General features: G+C 39.8%; 1 protein-coding gene and 2 long non-coding RNA genes across 6 annotated transcripts in view; 2 read left to right on the top strand and 1 right to left on the bottom strand.

Moving 5' to 3' along the window:
• Positions 1-19,610, top strand: part of LOC117528339 — a 639,388-nt gene that overhangs the window by 469,809 nt on the left and 149,969 nt on the right. The gene's annotated exons all lie outside the window — the stretch shown is intronic.
• LOC117528329 (Na(+)/H(+) exchange regulatory cofactor NHE-RF2) overlaps positions 1-19,610 on the top strand; it is a 108,167-nt gene that overhangs the window by 40,736 nt on the left and 47,821 nt on the right. The gene's annotated exons all lie outside the window — the stretch shown is intronic.
• Positions 4,588-18,163, bottom strand: LOC117528338. The gene is made up of 3 exons (XR_004565737.1): positions 18,081-18,163; positions 14,186-14,188; positions 4,588-4,603 (listed from the first exon to the last, which is right to left on the bottom strand). It is a non-coding gene; the product is annotated as an uncharacterized LOC117528338 (long non-coding RNA).

The following is a 19,610-nucleotide window of genomic DNA, read 5'->3' as shown; positions in this document are numbered from 1 at the left end:
ATAGTGAATATCATCTTTCCTTCATCACCATCATGCAGACTCACTACAGAAGGAAGCGCATGTGTGCATGTGTTAGGTTTTGAGATTATCTGTAACCCATCTTATGTTAACATCTATCAGATTTCTTGTAAATCTACCAAATGTTGGTTATAGAATCTGATCACTTGAATTTTGCCCCCTCTGGGGTTGAAATTCTAAACTTTTTTCAGACAGTATGAATTTTGATCATATCGGCAATATATTATGAATCCTTTATCTAAATGCTAAGGAATAGCAGAGCCAGAGAAAATTCTCTTTGACTTAAATCTTAAAAAAAAAAAAAAAAAAAGCAGTGGCACTATTGATGGTCTATTATGTCCACATGAGAAAGGAAAAAAATAACAGAATCGGGGGAGAGACAAAAACTCACATTTTATTCAGGAAATTTCACACACACACACACACACACACACAAAAACCCTCAGAGATTGGCATCACTGTATGTGTAAATTGCATAATAAAAACTGAATGGAAAACAATCATCAAATGAAATAAAAGTAAACATCACAAAACCAAAAACATAATCTTGCTGCATGCTTCATCTCAGGGAGCTTTGGTGGTCTGTGTCTGCTATGCACTCTGACAGGTTGGTCATAATCCTTTAAGTAGACACAAGTCCCTTTTATTTGCATCCACTTTCCTGATACCACTGCACTATGCACCTGGAACAGTTTTAGGGGATGGAGAGGTGCCACTTTCAGTGAGTGATGTTATGTTCATGCTACAATATGCAGCCCAGTCTCACATCTTTGTTTCGTGCTCCCGTCACGAAATGATTCAAATTTTCGTCACAGGTTTTTTTTTCTCACTATTACTAACCCTACTCTACCCCAAACCCTAACCTTAACCACCCCTGACCCCCCCCCCCCCCACTTCACTTAATTTCATGCAGCCATCACAGAATGTATTAGAATCAATATGTGCTACTGTGACAAAAATGAGGTGCTTTTCATGACAACCACACGAACCAATAGATTAATGTATATTTTGTGCTGCTGAATCACGACATGCCGTGAAACTGGGCTGCAATATGCTCATGCCTAATGAAAATAGTAAACCCATCTGTTTTGCTTCTAGTGCTCTATGTGTGCTGTTTTTCCCCATCGCTTAAATATGAAAGTGCATTTATATACACCCCAAATGGAAATACACTGTCTTCACAGCCAGTTTTTGTGTACACTACTGAAATTAGGTCCATTCAGTCCAAGTATCTTCTCATAAATGCATACGAAACCGTGCTCTTGAGGTTAGAAATGTTTGTTTTGAGCTCAAGTTATAGTTGGAGAAACTGTGTAAAATGGGATTTCTGTCATTATTATTATTATGAGTATTATGACTATTATAATTATGTCACTGTGCTGAAGAAGGTTTAAATGTTAGATGTTGATAGACAGATAATAAATAGTGATCACATAACCTCCTTGGAAGACAACCGTTCTTGTTTTTGTGTCCTTCTTGGCACAGGTAACAGGCTTTTTATCCAACATTACAAATAAGAAATATTTCCAAACCAAAGCTATTGTGTAGCCTCCATTCACTGCAGTCTCCTTGTCAAGTTGCACGTTTGTAATCTGCAGCCACTTATTGGATGTGTTTGCAGGTTGCCTCAGTGGCCCTTTTCTTCCTTTCACATGATAACTACACAGGCTGTAGCTGTAGTTGATCATGCAGAGATAATGATATAAAATATAGTTTATATCATCATCGTCATCAAAAAATGTACTCATATGGTCTGATTTAATCACCCAGGTCTTGCATGAACTGTCTTTGCCAGAGCACTGCTGAGTCACATCGGTCTGTTAGTCTAATGATGACATTACAGGCTGTATACAGCAAAAGAAAAACAAGCAAACACAAGGAAACCATGGATACACATGCAAGCAGAATCCCTTCCACAGGCATAGATGACTGCACACCACAGGCCTGACAAACCGTCTTCACTGTCTCTGTTGTCTACATTCATGCACATGCATGTGTTCACACATTGTAAATGTCCAGATGTGCTTTACTCATAATTCTTAGAACACATGCAGTAGAGTCTGTGGTGTTCTGTTGTATTTCATTGGTCTGGTCAAAGCAGATGGCCACCCCACTGAGTCTGGTCTGCGGGAGGTTTCTTCCTATAAATGAAAAAAAAAAAATGTCTGTGGAAGTTTTTTTAAACTGTCACCAAAGTGCTTGCTCGTTGGGTAGGTAAAAGCCCCTTGTGCTTTTACACATTTTAATTTTTTATGCCATTTCCAACACAGAAAGTAATTCAAGTGTCTTCACATTAAAATTTCTAAAATTTCCTCAAATTGAAGGCAAATATCTATAACTTCATATAAATTAAATAAAAAATATCAAAGCCAAGATGATGGGTTGCATAACTAATGGTGCCCTTTATTATAACTAAAGTAAATCATCACTTTTACAGCAATTTTACTTTAAATAAGTCAGGGGATGGTTACATGTACATGTGTGGAGTAGACAGTTCTCGTTGTGAACGTGCAAAAAGGAGACTACTGAGGGAAGCCACCAAGACACACTACAACTCTCAAAGAGTTACATTCTTCTCTGGCTGCGATTGGAAAGTCTGGGAATAGGGCAATTTTTGTATTTTGCATCATGTTACATAATACCATGCTGGAGTGGAACCGAAAAGGATTTTTTTTTTTTTTTTTTTTTAAAGCAGACGTGAAAGTCCAGCTACAGTTTGTCAGGAGACACATGGGAGACTCAAGTCTAGATCTGAACCCTTCCCTTTTATGAAAATTCTTCATTCCACTCCCCCATGAACCTGTGAGTGGTGATACAAAAGGCCAAATTTGTCTTATACATAATCTCTCCAACCACATACACTGAAACCCATAATTCCTTCAGAGTTGTCGTGTGTGTTTTGGTGGGTTCCCTCACTGTTCTTTTTGCATGTTTACTCAGATTTTGAAAACTGTCTACGCCACATAGATTTACCATACTGTTTGTATTTTTTAATGACTTATGTAAATGAAGTACGAGACATATTCAGTGACTTGAAAATGTTAATGTATCCATCCCCTGATTTGTACAAAAAAAGGCTGGCACTAAAAGTTGCATGTGTTATGCCAAAGGGTGCCATTACTTATGCAACCCATCATCTTAGCTTTGATATATATTTTTTATATGAATTTGTAAAGGTTTATTTTCAGCTCGAGCTTAAAAGGGATCATTTTTGAATTTTTAACATGAGCCTGAGTTACTTTGTGTTCGAAATGGTATAAACAAATATTTAAAAGCCCAAGGGGGTGAATACTTCTGCAAGGCACTGCATGTCATGTGTCCAATCAGAAAGAGAGATCACATTGTGTATCTACCATAGAAATGAATGTATTTAATGTCTAACTCAATCAAACACCATTTGTGTCTGTTTTCTTCATCAGATGTTTCCAGCCCACAATGATCACAGCAGATTTCTAAGTCATTAGAAATCCAGCCTTCACACCATTACTGTTAATGACTAATCATATGCATAATGTGTGACTTACACTGTTTTATAAAACACCATCAAATAGGAGTTGTTCTGCTCCACCAGGCCAGGAGAACTGAAGATAGGCTTTGAAGGAAAATATTACCATTATATTATCTTAGCTTCCTTTCAACCACTCCACAGAGTTCTGTAAAAGGTTTTATACACCCTGGAATTGACGGTTTTCTTCAGTAATAGATCAACAGAAAGTCCAATTTGAAATATCTAAATTTTCGCATTCCAACAGCAATCAAATAATGTTTTTTTTTTTTTGTCCTATTTCTTTGACGAAATGAATTAGTTCAATCAATCAGATCGATCAATCTGACCTCAGGTGATGGTAGTTATGGTCAAATGAGGCCTCATGCATCATTTGCTGTCAAAAAAAAAAAGTTAGGAGTTCAAGGCATTTCATTTTGCTTTGAACACTTTTTTAAAGCGTTCGCATCGAAAGTGCTCACAAAGTAACAAATGCTTCATGAGTCCTGACTTGGTAGTACATGTAGGTACTGCACAGTACACGAAAACAAAATTACACTCAGTAATACAATGATTGGAAACACCTGATTAAATCCAAACCAATTTTTGTAAAAGCAATTACATAAGTCACTCAGAAAGATAACATGAAAAGTGATCACACCTTTGAAACATTTGTGTTTACTGCATCTGCAAAGGATGTAATCAAATCACTGGCGTTTATTTCTTTGTCTGTGTGTCTGTTAGCAGGATTACATCAAAACTACTGCACAGATTTTGACAAAATTTTCACCACAGATAGATATTAGACTATGGATCTGGATTTCACTTTATATAGGCTTTGAAGGATTACTTCAAAACTACTTCGGGGATTCTCACCAAATTGGCACCACAGATAGAAATGCGGATTGGCAGACGTCAGAAATCTCAGATTGCTCTTTTTATAAATATTACTATTTATATATATATACTATTTAGTTGATTTTCATTCTTTTTGCACTGCACATCGCTCCACAATGTAAACTGCACTTCTACAGTACTTGTCTGTGCAATGTAGACAGTCAAGAAATGTCAACATTTAATCCATTCACACACACACACAAACTTACACCAATGTCAACATGCTGCCATCCAAGGCAATGTGGGGATCAAAGTCTTTGCTCAAGTGTTTTTTTTTTACCCCATTTAAACCACCGCCTCTCTATAAACTATATAATATAATCTGGCAGTTCACATTTTCTTTTTTTGGGGGGGGGGGGGGGTGGCTGGTAGGCACTGTGGTAGGAAGATTACATCTCACAGAAATGACACCTGTGCCTGTTTTAGTTGACAGCTACAGGGAGCGAGAAGGGACACAGTGTCCTGAGATGCATTTGAGACGTATCGTCTGTGCTTCACACACACTTGAAGTGTCTACACAGTGCTTCTCTTTGTCTGCCTCATGCACACACACACACAGCAATAGTGTCACATGTCACTTTCTCACCAGAGCTTCTTTAAAACTGTACACTGATCCACATATGCAGTATAGTGTTATCAATAGGGAGTTAATAACATCAGACCTGTTCAACTTACAAATACGGTGTGTTTTACTTTAACATAACACATAATTCCTTCACAGATTTATGTGCATAATTTTATTTGTGTGTGCTTTAAACTCAGTCACAGCTCTGCTGCTCTCCGCCCTTTAGATGGAAACAATCTTTTATTTCAGTTCCTGTCCTGACCATCCTGCAGATGGTCCATGAGAAGTCATTAAAAATACATTTAAAATAAATGAAAAGTATTTTTTTTAAAATGCCTTTTCCCAGTTTTGTCATAAACTTTTAAAGGCCTTAAAATATTAGATTTTTTTTTCATGCAATCATAAATGATTTAACAAAGCCATGAGATTTAAATGGCAGTATGTGTTATACTTTATTGAGCTGATCTACGTAGTTCAACATAATATATCTACAGAAATACTTCATCTTATATGTCAATCAAATTTGTGATGACCCCAGAAGATGCTCATATTTTAAAGTGGACCCCATTATTTTTAAGTTCGGGAATGGCTCCTGTAGATCACAGCTAGAGTAGTACTCATTGTACTGCATACTTTCTCTACAGCCTATACAGATCTATATCAGTCTTAAAGTCTGTGATGAATCAGTCTTTTTTTTATAACATTTCCAATATTTCCAACAAGTTTTTATTTAAAACTTAAATAAATTCGGTCATAGTTTTTAAGTCGCTGGTGGGGTTCCTTCATGATTGAGAATATATAGCTACTTCTTGCTTCTCCAATCAGTACTTTAACATTTCCCATAATCCCCCTGTGCTTCCCAGAATGCACCATGGCATCAGCAGGGTTGTGGCATGTTAAAGCCATGTAAACAATGGCTAGTGAGGATGTGGATGGCACCAATTCCGTGAGTTCATGAGCGATTATGATGACATGTTCTCCCAAGTTGAGAGGGTTATCTAGAAGAGGTGTAGCACCTGTGACGGACTTCTGCTGTGCCCCGATGTGTTATTGTCCATACTTCATGAGGTGTATTTACATTTTGCCTTAAACCGGAACTCTGCTGAAACCAACCTCTTGCGTGAGTCACGGACAACTGCGAAACAGCGAATTTAGAGTGGCTGAAGAAGCTAAGCCATTGGGGTAGATGTCTTTCATGTGGACTATAGCTTCCTTTGGTGCTACTCAGACATTTTTCATGGTATCTTCCTGGCACACATATGCAGATCAATACAAGATATTTGCATATTTTGCAGTCCAGTCGCTTCAGACAAAGTCTAAAGTCAACAGAAATCCGCCAACAAAAAAACAATGTAAATGGGAGTTTTCTGTGAAATGTATTGAGGTTCTGGCAGGGGACCTATAGGACAGACTATAGGATAAAGCATGATGTTGTTAGAAGGAAGCGATAGCAACAACAATCCCAAGCAAGGTTAGAGAGAGATCCCCGACTTGGATCCATAACGACCATGAAGGGTTGGATTTATAGATCCCACTTTTTTAAGTAGCAGAACAAACAATAAAAACCTAAAACTGATAATAACAATGAAATTGTTGTCTAATTTGGGACTGGAAATAAAAAAAAGTGTGGTAAATTCTACAGCAGAACAGTTTGTTTATGAAACATTGTGGAATATAAATATGTACCACCGAGGCAAATGTAGATTCTGATTTACTACTGTGTTGTGCTGAAGTCTCCATCTGCATTATTTCTTCCATAACCACAAACAGGCTGGCATGTTCCCAGTATGTTTGTGGAAGATGCCACTCTGTGGACAGGGAATCGTCACGGCCGCTCTCCTGCAGCATTCCGTCTGTCGTCGGCTTTTCTCTCTCTGTTAGTTATAATCCTTCTGCACACAAACATTTTGCTCTTTGCAATCCTCTTACACCCCAGGTGGTAACACCAAGCTTGACAAGGAGTTCACAAATTAAAATTCTGTTGCTTGTCAGAAAAGAGAGGTGTCATGAAATCTGGGTGCACGATACGTGCGGTGCTGGGTTTTAAAGCGTCATTTTGAGCACCACAACAAAAACACATAATGCTGAGATTATCAGTTTTTCAAACAAACTGCAGGCCAATGCTGATTATTAGTAATCTGCTGCACAACTAGATGACGTCATCAGATCTATAGTTTAGTCAATCTGTCCACTGCGTGAGTATCACACTCACCCAGGTCTGGTGCGCAAGCGTCATTTCGGATCGCAGCTTCTCGTCTGAGATGGAGTCTCTTCACCCAAAGCAATCAAATGGATTAATTTTCATGATTTTCCTTTATAAATCATTGGTTGTCTGGATCAGAAATTTCAGTTAAATATATCATATAGCAGACAAACACACTGATTTTTGAGAAGTGAAACAGAGTTTCTAGTATTTACAAAAAGTGTGCAATAATTATTTAAATAAAATTAGACAGGTGCATAAATTTGGGCACCCTTGTAATTTTATTGATTTTAATACATTTAGCACTAATTATTGGAACACAAAATTGGTTTGGCAAACTCACTGACCCTTGACCTCTTTACACAGGTGAATCCAATCATGAGAAAGGGTATTTAGGGTGGCCATTTGCAAATGTTTCCCCTCTTTGCATCTCTTCTAATGAGGGGCAACATGGGGGCCTCTAAACAACTCTCAAATGACCTGAAAACAAAGATTGTTCAACATCATGGTTTAGGGGAAGGATACAAAAAGCTATCTCAGAGATTTCAGCTGTCAGTATCCACTGTGAGGAACATAGTGAGGAAATCTAAGACCACAGGCACTGTGCTAGTTAAGGCCTGAAGTGGCAGGCCAAGAAAAATCTCAGATAAGCTGACGCGAAGGATGGTGAGAACAGTCGTAGTCAACCCACAGACCTCCTCCAAAGATCTACAACATGATCTTGCTGCAGATAGTGTCTCTGTGCATCGTTCAACTGTACAGCGCACTTTGACCAAAGAGATGCTAATAATGATGCTGTAATGCAGAGGAAGCCTTTTCTGAAAACACCACAGAGTCGCTTGAGGTATGCTAAAGCAGATCTTGTTAAAGTTGAGGTCACATGGATTCCAGTCAATATCAGCAGATTCTTGAGAACAATATTCATGAATCAGTGACAAAGTTGAAGTTGCACGGGGCTGGATCTTTCAACAAGACTACGACCCTAAACACTAAGGCATTCATGCAGAGGAACAAGTACAACATTCTGGAATGGCCATCTCAGTCCTCAGACCTGAATATTATTGAAAATCTGTGGTGTGATTTTAAGCATACTGTCCATGCTCAGAAACCAACAAACCTGAGATGTTTTGTAAAGAAAAATGGTGCAAAATACCTTCAACCAGAATCTCATTGGAAGCTATAAGAAGCATTTATAAGCTGTTATTTCTGCAAAAGGAGGATCTACTAAATACTGATGTATTTTTTCTGTTGGGGTGCCCAAATTTATGCACCTGCCTAATATTGTTTAAAGAATTATTGTGCACTTTCTGTTAATCCTATAAACTTAATTTCACTTCTCGAATATCACTGTTTGTCTGCTATATGATATATTTAACTGAAATTGCTGATCCAAACAACTAATGATTTATAAAGGAAATCATGGAAATCATCAGGGGTGCCCAAACTTTTACATACAACTGTACATACATACAGTGCATCCAGAAAGTATCACTTTTTCCACATTTTGTCATGTTACAGCTTTATTCCAGAATGAAGTAAATTCATTTTTTTAACCTCAAAATTCTACTCACAACACCCCATAATGACAACATGAAGTTTTTTTTTTTTTTTTTTGCTAATTTATTAAAAATTTAAAAAACTAAGAAATCACATGTACGTAAGTGTTCACATTCTTTCAATTTCAATTTAATTAGCTTATAATGCTCCAAATCACAGCAAAGCTGTGTCAAGGCACCTTACATAAAACAATTCAACATAAAATTTAAATAAATAATTAAAAATGAATTTAAAAAATTCAAATACATGATTAAAAACAGAAGTAAAAGAATAAAACAGATAAAAAAATAAAAACTATTCATAAAAGAATAAAAATAGGTTTTCAGTCTTGACTTAAAAATGTCCACAAACCCTGATTGCCTCACAGTCGCAGGAAGACTGTTCCACAGGGTGGGTGCACAATGCCAAAAGGAAGTCAGACCTGCTGACTTCTTTTCACCCTGGGAACACAGAGAAGTCCCACATCCTGCGACCGCAAAGCCCGGGTCGGCACGTAAAGTTCCACCAGATCAGCCAGATAAGATGGTGCCAGTCCATGAAAAACCTTATAAGTCAATAACAAAACCTTAAAATCTGCTCACAGAGACAGGGAGCCAGTGCAAAGATGCCAAAATAGGTGTGATATTTTCAGACCTTCTGCTACGTGTCAGAAGTCTGGCAGCAGCGTTCTGAACCAGCTGAAGACCCCTGATACTGGACTTTTCTCAACACTTTGTTAATGCACATGTGTCAGTAATTACAGCCTCAAGTCTTCCTGCCTCTACTGGTGGTTGGCTCTCACAGCGGTATTGTATCACTTCCTGTTCCGGAGCACAGCGGTGTTTTGCTGTATCTGTTAGCTGTTTAATCTGCGCAGTTAGATTGATCTAGATAACGATTTGTTTCACAGTGTAATCTTCACGTGCCTTAACTAAAGCACTCCGTCTGCTGAATCACCTCTAAATTATTTACACATTCACTGTGTGTTTTTAGGAATCCGCTAGCTTAGTGCAGCTACTAGCTCTTAGCCGGTTTAGCATGGCGGCTTCTCCTGTCTCTCCCGCACTTTTCTGCTCTGGGTGTGAAATGTTTAGTTATTCCTCGGCCTCCTTTAGCAGTAATGGTACTTGTAATAAGTGTAGCTTATTCGTAGCTTTGGAGGCCAGGCTGGGCGAATTGGAGACTCGGCTCCGCACCGTGGAAAATTCTACAGCTAGCCAGGCCCCTGTAGTCGGTGCGGACCAAGGTAGCTTAGCCGCCGTTAGTTCCCTTCCAGCAGATCCCGAGCAGCCGGGAAAGCAGGCCGACTGGGTGACTGTGAGGAGGAAGCATAGCCCTAAACACAAGCCCCGTGTACACCGCCAACCCGTTCACATTTCTAGCCGTTTTTCCCCACTCGGCGACACACCCGCCGAGGATCAAACTCTGGTTATTGGTGACTGTTTTGAGAAATGTGAAGTTAGCAACACCAGCAACCATAGTCAGTCTTCCGGGGGCCATTGAAGGAAATTTGAAACTGCTGGCTAAGGCTAAGCGTAAATTTGGTAAGATTGTAATTCACGTCGGCAGTAATGACACTATTAAACAAATATGGTGCTTTTTTGCATTTGCACAATATCTCTAAAATTAGAAAGGTCTTGTCTCAGAGTGATGCTGAAAAACTAATTCATGCATTTATTTCCTCTAGGCTGGACTATTGTAATTCATTATCATCATGTTGTCCTAAAAGTTCCCTGAAAAGCCTTCAGTTAATTCAAAATGCTGCAGCTAGAGTACTGACAAGGACTAGAAGGAGAGAGCATATCTCACCCATATTGGCCTCTCTTCATTGGCTTCCTGTTAATTCTAGAATAGAATTTAAAATTCTTCTTCTTACTTATAAGGTTTTGAATAACCAGGTCCCATCTTAGGGACCTTATAGTACCATATCACCCCAATAGAGCGCTTCGCTCTCAGACTGCAGGCTTACTTGTAGTTCCTAGGGTTTGTAAGAGTAGAATGGGAGGCAGAGCCATTCAGCTTTCAGGCTCCTCTCCTCTGGAACCGAGCTCCCAATCAGATCAGGGAGACAGACATACCCTCTCTACTTTTAAGATTACGGCTTTAAAACTTTCCTTTTTGCTAAAGCTTATAGTTAGGGCTGGATCAGGTGACCCTGAGCCATCCCTTAGTTATGCTGCTATAGACTTAGACTGCTGGGGGGTTCCCATGATGCACTGAGTGTTTTTCTCTTTTTGCTCTGTATGCACCACTCTGCATTTAATCATTATGATTGATCTCTGCTCCCCTCCACAGCATGTCTTTTTCCTGGTTCTCCTCCCTCAGCCCCAACCAGTCCCCAGCAGAAGATTGCACCTCCCTGAGCCTGGTTCTGCTGGAGGTTTCTTTTCCTGTTAAAAGGGAGTTTTTCCTTCCCACTGTTGCCAAGTGCTTGCTCACAGGGGTCCGTTTTGACCGTTGGGGTTTTTCCATAATATTGTATGGCCTTGCCTTACAATATAAAGCGCCTTGGTGCAGCTTGTTTGTTGTGATTTGGCGCTATATAAACAAAGTTGATTTGATTATGATCGCACAACTTTGTTGCACCCATCTTTGGGCAGTTTTGTCCAGTCCTCTTTGCAGCACCTCTCACTCCTCCATAAGGTTGGATGTGGACCTGTGGTACACATGTTCAATCAGATTCAGATCTGGGCTCTGGCTGAGCCACTGAAGGACATTCACAGAGTTGTCCTGAAGCCACTCCATGGTATCTTGGCTTGTGCTTAGCGTCATTGTCCTGCTGAAAGATGAACTGTCACCCCAGCCTGAGGTCAAGAGCGCTCTGGAGCAGGTTTTCATCCAGGATGCCGCATTCATCTTTCCCCAATCCTGACTAGTCTCCCAGTTCCTGCTGCTGAAAAACAGTCCCACAGCATGATGACTGCCACCACCCTGTTTCACTGTATGGATGGTGCCTGGTTTCCTCCAAACTGACACCTGGCATTCACAGCCAAAGAATTCAATCTTTGTCTCAGACCAGAGAATTTTTGTTTCTCATGGTCTGAGAGTCCTTCAGGTGCCTTTTGGCAAACTCCAGGTGGGCTGCCATGTGCCCTTACTAAGGAGTGGCTTCTGTCTGGCTACTCCACAAGACAGGCCTGATTGGTGGATTGCTGCAGAGATGGTGGGCCACAGAGGAATGCTGGAGCTCTGACAGAGTGATCATCTGATTCTTGGTTACCTTCCTAAGACCCTTCTCCCTGATTGCTCAGTTTAGAGCGGCAGCCAGCTCAGTCATGGTTGATCTGGACTTCTTCCATTTATGGATGATGGAGGCCACTGTGCTCATTGGGACCCTCAAAGCAGCAGAAATGTTTCTGTATCCTTCGCCAGATTTGTGCCTCGAGACGATCCTGTCTCAGAGGTCTACAGACAATTCCTTTGACTTCGTACTTGGTTGTGCTCTAACATGCACTGTCAACTGTGGGACCTTATATGTAGACAGGTGTGTGCCTTTCCAAATCATGTTCAATCAACTGAATTTACCCCAGGTGGACTCCAATTAAGCTGTAGAAACATCTCAAGGATGATCATTGGAAACAGGACACACCTGAGCTTAATTTTGAGCTTTATGGCAAATGCTGTGAATACTTACGTACAAGTGATTTCTTAGTTTTTTATTTTGCAAAAATACCAAAAAAAGCCTTTTCACACTGTCATTATTGGGTATGTTTGTCGACTTTTGAGGAAAAAAAAAAAAATTATATATATATATTATATCGACTTATATATTACATTATTTCTTCGTTTTCATTTGTTAATAAATTTGCAGAAATCTAAAAAAAATTCACATTCTCATTATGGGCTATTGTGTGTAGTCGTTTGAGGGGAAACTGTTTTGGAATAAGGCTGGAACCTAACAAAATGGGGAAAAAAGTGAAGCGCTGTGAATACTTTCCAGATGCACGGCACGTACATGTATTTTATTCCAAACAACATCAGTATCAAATTTAGTGTTACATTTCACCAGTGTCATTAAGATACACTGTCAGTACCCACAGAAAAGTCTGGTGATTGTTTTACAATACATGCGACTGTTGTGATCCAGCCCGAGATGTCAGATTCCACTGACCCACCTGCTTGGATTTGTGCGGTAATACGCCGCTGTACATCATGTTTAAGCTCGGAGAGAGAGATCAGCGGCTCCCTGTGGAGCACGCACACATCTGTTTAAGTCATCAGAGAGAGGAAGTGCCTGTTTGCGGAGGACGTCCGTCTGTGTGTGTCTCTTGCGTGCCTAAGTCAGAATAGTTGTGTGGTCAAGAGTAAATACGAGCCATTTTACGGGCATATTTGTGAACGGCTTTCACAATACATTGTGTGTTGTGTGGTATGCAGGCGGTGTGAAGGTCATAACAAGCTCTGATGTCTGTTTGAACACCAGTCAGGCGTTCAATAAACTCAACCTGGAGAAAACACGCACAGTGGTTTTGTCACAGAATACTCCTGTAGTGAAATTCTACAAATGCTTCTTCGCCTGTGGTCTCCTGTGGCCTGATGTTGTTGGGATTATAAGACCTTGATACGGGAGTAAAACAGATCTGTGTGAGAAAAGTGTGAACAGAGACAGCTGTGTAAAGGTTTAGAGATCACCGGGTCAGGATTGGCCAAACAAATAGATCTGAGAGAGAGGAGAGCACAAAAGAGAGGAGTCTGACAATGAAAACAGGATGAAAGGTGTCACTTATTCATCCTGTGAATAGAAATTTGTTTGCACTTGCCAACACACATACACACACACTACAAAGAGTTCTTGTATGTGCTTTTGCACGTTTATTTTTTGGTCTTTTTGCATCGTGACTTTTCTGCGCCCATTCCCAGTCCGTTTGGTAAAAATGAACTCTTTAGGCTCATTGATGTTCGACCTGAATATTCTACCTGATGATCTTCCAGCATGACACAAATGTTATTACTATCAATTCTACCTGTGTCAGTTATCCTCCATTAACTCCCAGCACCCACATAAGCATTCGCACAGTGTTTAATAATCTTTAAAGGGGGTACCACCTTTCACATTTCACAAAACTGGCAACATTTAATTTTTGCTGAAATCCAAGCATTATAATGTGGGGCTTGTTTGTTTTTCGTAACATGTTGCAAAATCACAGCTCATTTTAATGAAGAGCATATTTATCTGGGGGGAATTCCATAGTGAGTATCGCCTTTACCTCACACACCATCGTGCAGATGAACTGCAGGAGGAAGTGTGTCTATACATGTGAGGTTTTTCTATTACCTTTGACCTGACCCACTTGCTTGATGCGTGTTCCAGAGGTGTGCACGCGAGCATCCCTAAGATGTCTAGTAAATACCTTCAGAAGTTTTAATCTGATATCAAAACAGTGTTTTTTGGATTTAGAAGTGTTTTCTTGGTAGCTTTTACAAAATATATGAGAAAAGTATTTGATTTTACAGAAATAAGCTGTTTCTGAGCATTTTCCACCATCTGATTTATTTTGTTTGAGTGAGCTGACATCACACAGCCTCCTTTTACACCAGTTGACAGTCGCCATGTCCTTCCAAGCATCCTAACAGTTCTGGGGGCGCCCCCACATGATCAATGACGTTGCTACCAAATGTATAGCATGGCATCTGATCATTTGAATTTTGACCCATCAGGGGTCAAAATTCTAAATTGTTTCTAGACAGAGCAAATTTTGATCATATTGGCAAAGTCATATTGTTAATCCCTTATTTAAATGTTAAGGAATAAAATAATAGTGGTGCCAAAAAAAAAAAAAATGCTTTTTTATGACTTAAACCTTAAAAAAAAACAAAGGCCATACAGCTTTAAGCAGCCTTATGAAATGGCTCAGTTTAGATGTCTGTGACATATATCACAATAGTACTTATCTGGTTTTATTTCAAAATCTATGGCATATTTTGGCTAAAAATCTGTTTTGAAGGCACTGAATGATTTATATGGTTTTGTTGAAAAAGTGTATAGTGCATCTCCTTTTATGCCTCCCACACACACACACACATTTTTTATTGATTTATATTTATTTTGCTCACTGTAATTGTGAGTGCATAGGTATAGTTTCCATACAATCCCACAATGCACTGGATGCAGATTCTCACAAGGCTGTATCGCTGTGGGAACGTCGTCTTTCGTCACTTTGTGTGGGATAATCAGAGAAAGATGTGGCCTGTCGACTCAAATGTAAGACGACACAGTACGGGGCTCGTCTGGAAGTAGTCAACATGTCCTGCGTGATCATCTGTGTCCCAGTCGTGCCTGTCATCAAGATGTGAAGGTATTTAAGTTAAAAACGTGGTCTAGGTTTGGGATTTGATATTTTGAGGGCATTGTGACCGTTGTAAAAGGAGCCATTTGGCCAAATAGTAGCAGCACAGTGACACCGATGTGAGAAAGAGAATGAGTTAGTCAGCTTTTTTTTTTTCTTTTTGGCAAATAAGAGGCATTTATTTACTCAGGAGAAATGTTTTTCCTTTTTCCACGGCAACTTAACAGTAAAGTTATACATAATGTAGGATAAATGTGAGATTAAAAGAAAATTAATGAATCTGCATTTAATTTTTGACTGCACACCAGAAACAGAATGACTGGGAGAAAAAACATCTGGAGTTCATGTCCAGACCTCTCCATCTCTGATGAATACCAACTGTGTGACATCAAGTTCCAGGCATCTACACTGTGTGAAATAGAGAGACAGGAAGCGCACGTTATCCTCAGCACAAACACCACTGAAGGCGTTGTTGTTACCCCACTGTACACATCTTTTGTCCGTCCGTACAGACATTAAAGAGGTCATATTGCGCAAAAAGGATCTTAAAGTCATAGAATTCATTTTGCATGTAGAAACTCTTGCTAAAAGTAAAATAAGGTAACATTTTATCCCTGAAATGGTTCTTTTTAAGGGCCCTGTCCCACTGGTGTTTAGGAGGATTTTGTGTATGGATTGCGCACAAAATTGGCCCATATTCGCCAAACATCCGCAATATCCGTGTAACATGCCTGTATGAGTCGGCCGTCATCCGAATACGCCCGTGATCATCCGCAGAGGCACGCATGTCTGCAGCCAGGATTTTTGAGCTGTTCAAAAATCTGAATGCAGATAACATCCGCCTTACATACTCCATATATACTCAATTCATACTCACTCTATGCGCTGTATATCTGCTGTTAACCACTGATATCTGCAACTGACGGGGATTTGCGGCTTGGCAGCGGACTGGGACAATGTGTAAAACATATATATTGTGCCCATCATGTCCACATCAAACTAAAATATGTTGTAGCGAATGCATACAAACTGGCCACGAATAAAGCGTCTTTATTACATCTGCTTTGCGGACAATCTGTAAATGCATAACAAACACGTCACATAAACCCACGTTCATCATATATTCACTATATATTATTAATATATCTGTAATTCATACTGGGACATTTGTCATTTTTGGCCTTTTTTGTTGCAGACGACAACGAACACCTGTAATTTCTGTACTCAATTCATGCACAATTGATCCTCTCCCCAATGGGACAGGGGCCTAACTCTGATCAACTTGTCCAAGTCCAGCACTTGCTCCAGAGGCTGTATTGTTGGTGTGAATAGTAATGCCGATGGCCTGAGTGCGCTTATTTTATGACTGCAATGCAGATGCCGTGCACGCACAACACGTGCGCAATGCATTCATAATACACCCTTAATACTGCCGTGATAATCTCATTGTGTCGGATCTGTTTCCTCACTACATCAATCAATTTTTTATATAGCGCCAAATCACAACAAACAGTTGCCCCAAGGCGCTTTATATTGTAAGGCAAGGCCATACAATAATTATGTAAAACCCCAACGGTCAAAACAACCCCCTGTGAGCAAGCACTTGGCTACAGTGGGAATGTGTTATATAACCGTGGTTGTTCATCATATATTTGCTATATATTATTAATATATCCGTAATTCATACTGGGACATTTGTCATTTTTGGCCATTTTTGTTACGGACAACAATGAACGCCCGTAATTTCTGTACTCAATTCGTGTGCAATTAATCTTCTCCCCAGTGGGACAGGGGCCCAACTCTGACATACGTCATGCTCTGTGAGACATGCACTGCACAGACCACAAACAGGAGAGGGGGCGAGATTGACAGAAATAGGCTTACAAACTGGTTTTGTTGACACCTGGGACCTCATTTATCAAACATTGGTATGCAGATTGGAGCATAAACTGTGCATACAAACATTTTATAAATGATCTTTGATCCTAATCTTATATCCTGATCTCAGATCCTCACTGCTGATTGCTTTGATGTTGTACTCACGATCAATGAAATTGGGGTAAATGGGTGGGTTTTTGATGTCTGATCTTAATTCCTTTGAGACGTGAACACTCAGGACTAAAAATCAGTGTTCAGGCTCAAAGATCAGCAATCAAGATCAAACAAATCGGGATCTATACTTTAGTGATCAGGATCAAAAATCCAGCTTAAGGATGGTTGTCAGGACTGGATCACAGTCAGCTATCTATCTATACACGAGGGTAGGCTGAGATGATGTTCTATGATGAAGTTAATGCATTAACTGCATCATAGTGAGCCTTAGAACTTTTCAGCCCTACCCTCATACACACACACACGAGGTCTATTAGAAAAGAAACCGACCTTTTTATTTTTTTTAAAAACTATATGGATTTGAATCACGTGCGATTACGTCAGACAAGCTTGAACCCTTGTGCGCATGCGTGAGTTTTTTCATGCCTGTCGGTTGCGTCATTCGCCTGTGTGCAGGCTTCTAGTGAGCACTGGTCCACCCCCCTCGTCGGAATTCCTTTGTCTGACTTCTTCCTGAGAGACTGGTGCTTTGCTTGATCAAAATTTTTTCAGAAACTGAGACACATCCAAGTGGACACCAGTCGAGAAATTCAGACAGTTTTCGGTGAAAATTTTAACGGCTGATGAGAGATTATGGAGTGTTACTGTCGCTTTAAGGACAACCCATGGAGCCGGACAGCGCCGCACTCTGAGCCGCCATCGTCAGCCTGTTTCGAGCTGAAAACTTCCAAATGTAAGCCTCTGTTGACCCAGGACGTCGTGAGAGAACAGAGAAGTTTCAGAAGAGCTCGGGATCAGCAGTTTATCCGGAAATTCCACTGTTAAAGGAGATTTTGTAATGAAAGACGTGCGGACGGATTCACGCGGCGGCACCCAGCCGCTCATGGCACGGCGCCACAGCAAAACACCTCCATGTTGATAACCATTCGTAAGATTCAGGCGGTTTTCGATGGCTTTCAGTCGAGTGAGTATCCGAGAAATTGTTTAACAGCTGGGCATGTTAAAACTTGTCCTGTAATGTTTCCAACGGAGACGGACACGGTCAGCGGTAATATTAGATCACGACCAGCTCCCTGGAGCCCTTATTTTCACAGTTCACATGGTACTCAGGTCAGGTAGCATCATCACAGTTTACTTACTATGTAGTAGCAGCTGGTGAGGGTGGACTTTAATTAGAATCCGAACGGACCAGTGCGCACTGCATGTGAGTTAAGGTGTGCATTTTTTTTTTACTTAAAATGTACCTGCTGTGTACAGCATGCACACTGTCGATATGTCTCCCAAAAGCAAGGGGCATTAGGTTGTAAAACCCCAAGTGCTAAACAGATGAAATGTAATAGAGCTGGGGAAACATCTACAGAGACACTAAGAACATCTTATATCCCACAGCACTGCAGTGATACGACATGCTATCACCTTTTTATCATCATTCACTTTAGTCTCAAGAATGTCACAAATTGCTCTATGAAAATGAATGACAACAACATACACACAGTGCAATGCAACTTCCTGTACTTTAAGTAAAGGGACATGAAATATACAACGACATGGCTAAAATTATTCTGTATTAACTGTGCATAGCAGAGTTACTTTAGATAGATACCAATACACATTACATCATAGCTTCTGTTTCTATAAGAAATACCATATTTATAGCTTAGCCTACTAACTATAATTTAATTTTACTACTAGTCTACATACTAAATTACCTATACTACAATCTTCTCCTGTATTAATATTTAGGTTTTAATACCTACTCCTGTATATTATATAATACCATATTTGTTGTATATGTTGTTTATTACCCTTAATATTTATTATATATATATATATATATATATCCTTTTTTCTTGAGCTGCTTGGGTGGGTAGGGAGAGTTTCCATGGGATAAAAAAGCTTTTCAACCTACCATCCCTGGTTCTCAAGACCAGGCACCTAAGTGGCTCTACTCTACTCTTTTACGCTTCCTTTTTAGATATACCTTAGTATACTAGCATAGTTCCACCTTAGAATTGGAATATAATATATACCTACTGAATTTTCATAGAACGGTAACTCAGCTAGTCAGAAATAAATGTGAAAAATCAGGATCCCCAAATTGTCTGTCATACATGTACTTAAATACTGGCTGACAAAATGTATTTTTGGACGAGGTGATCCACTGGAGTGGACTATGGAGCGGAATTTTGTTTGGGGTTTAATTTAAACTGAAGGAAGTTGTGGGGCTTTGGCATAACACTATTTTCCACTCAAATGCACCTAAACTCTCTTTCTGGGGAGCGCATGATGTGAAAATGCAATAAAACTTTGACCTGTAAATCTGGTCATGTTTTCTGCATAAATAAATGTTATCCATTCTTTGTGCTCAAACGCCAAAGCAGGGGCGAATCTAGATGGAATGGGGGCGTGGGGCAAGGATGTCCCCCCCTCACAATACCCCTAGATTACAGGTCCAGTTTTGAAGCCTTTTTTTAGTACAACTACTAATACTACTTAAAATAATAATAATTTTGACAAGTAAAATGTTTAGAGAAAATTTAAATGTTAGAAAGAATTTCTTTGGTATGC

Source organism: Thalassophryne amazonica, chromosome 16, assembly GCF_902500255.1.
Source record: "Thalassophryne amazonica chromosome 16, fThaAma1.1, whole genome shotgun sequence".
NCBI lineage: Eukaryota > Metazoa > Chordata > Actinopteri > Batrachoidiformes > Batrachoididae > Thalassophryne > Thalassophryne amazonica.
The sequence above is the reverse complement of the archived record's forward strand: the minus strand, read 5'-3'. Positions and strand labels throughout refer to the sequence as shown.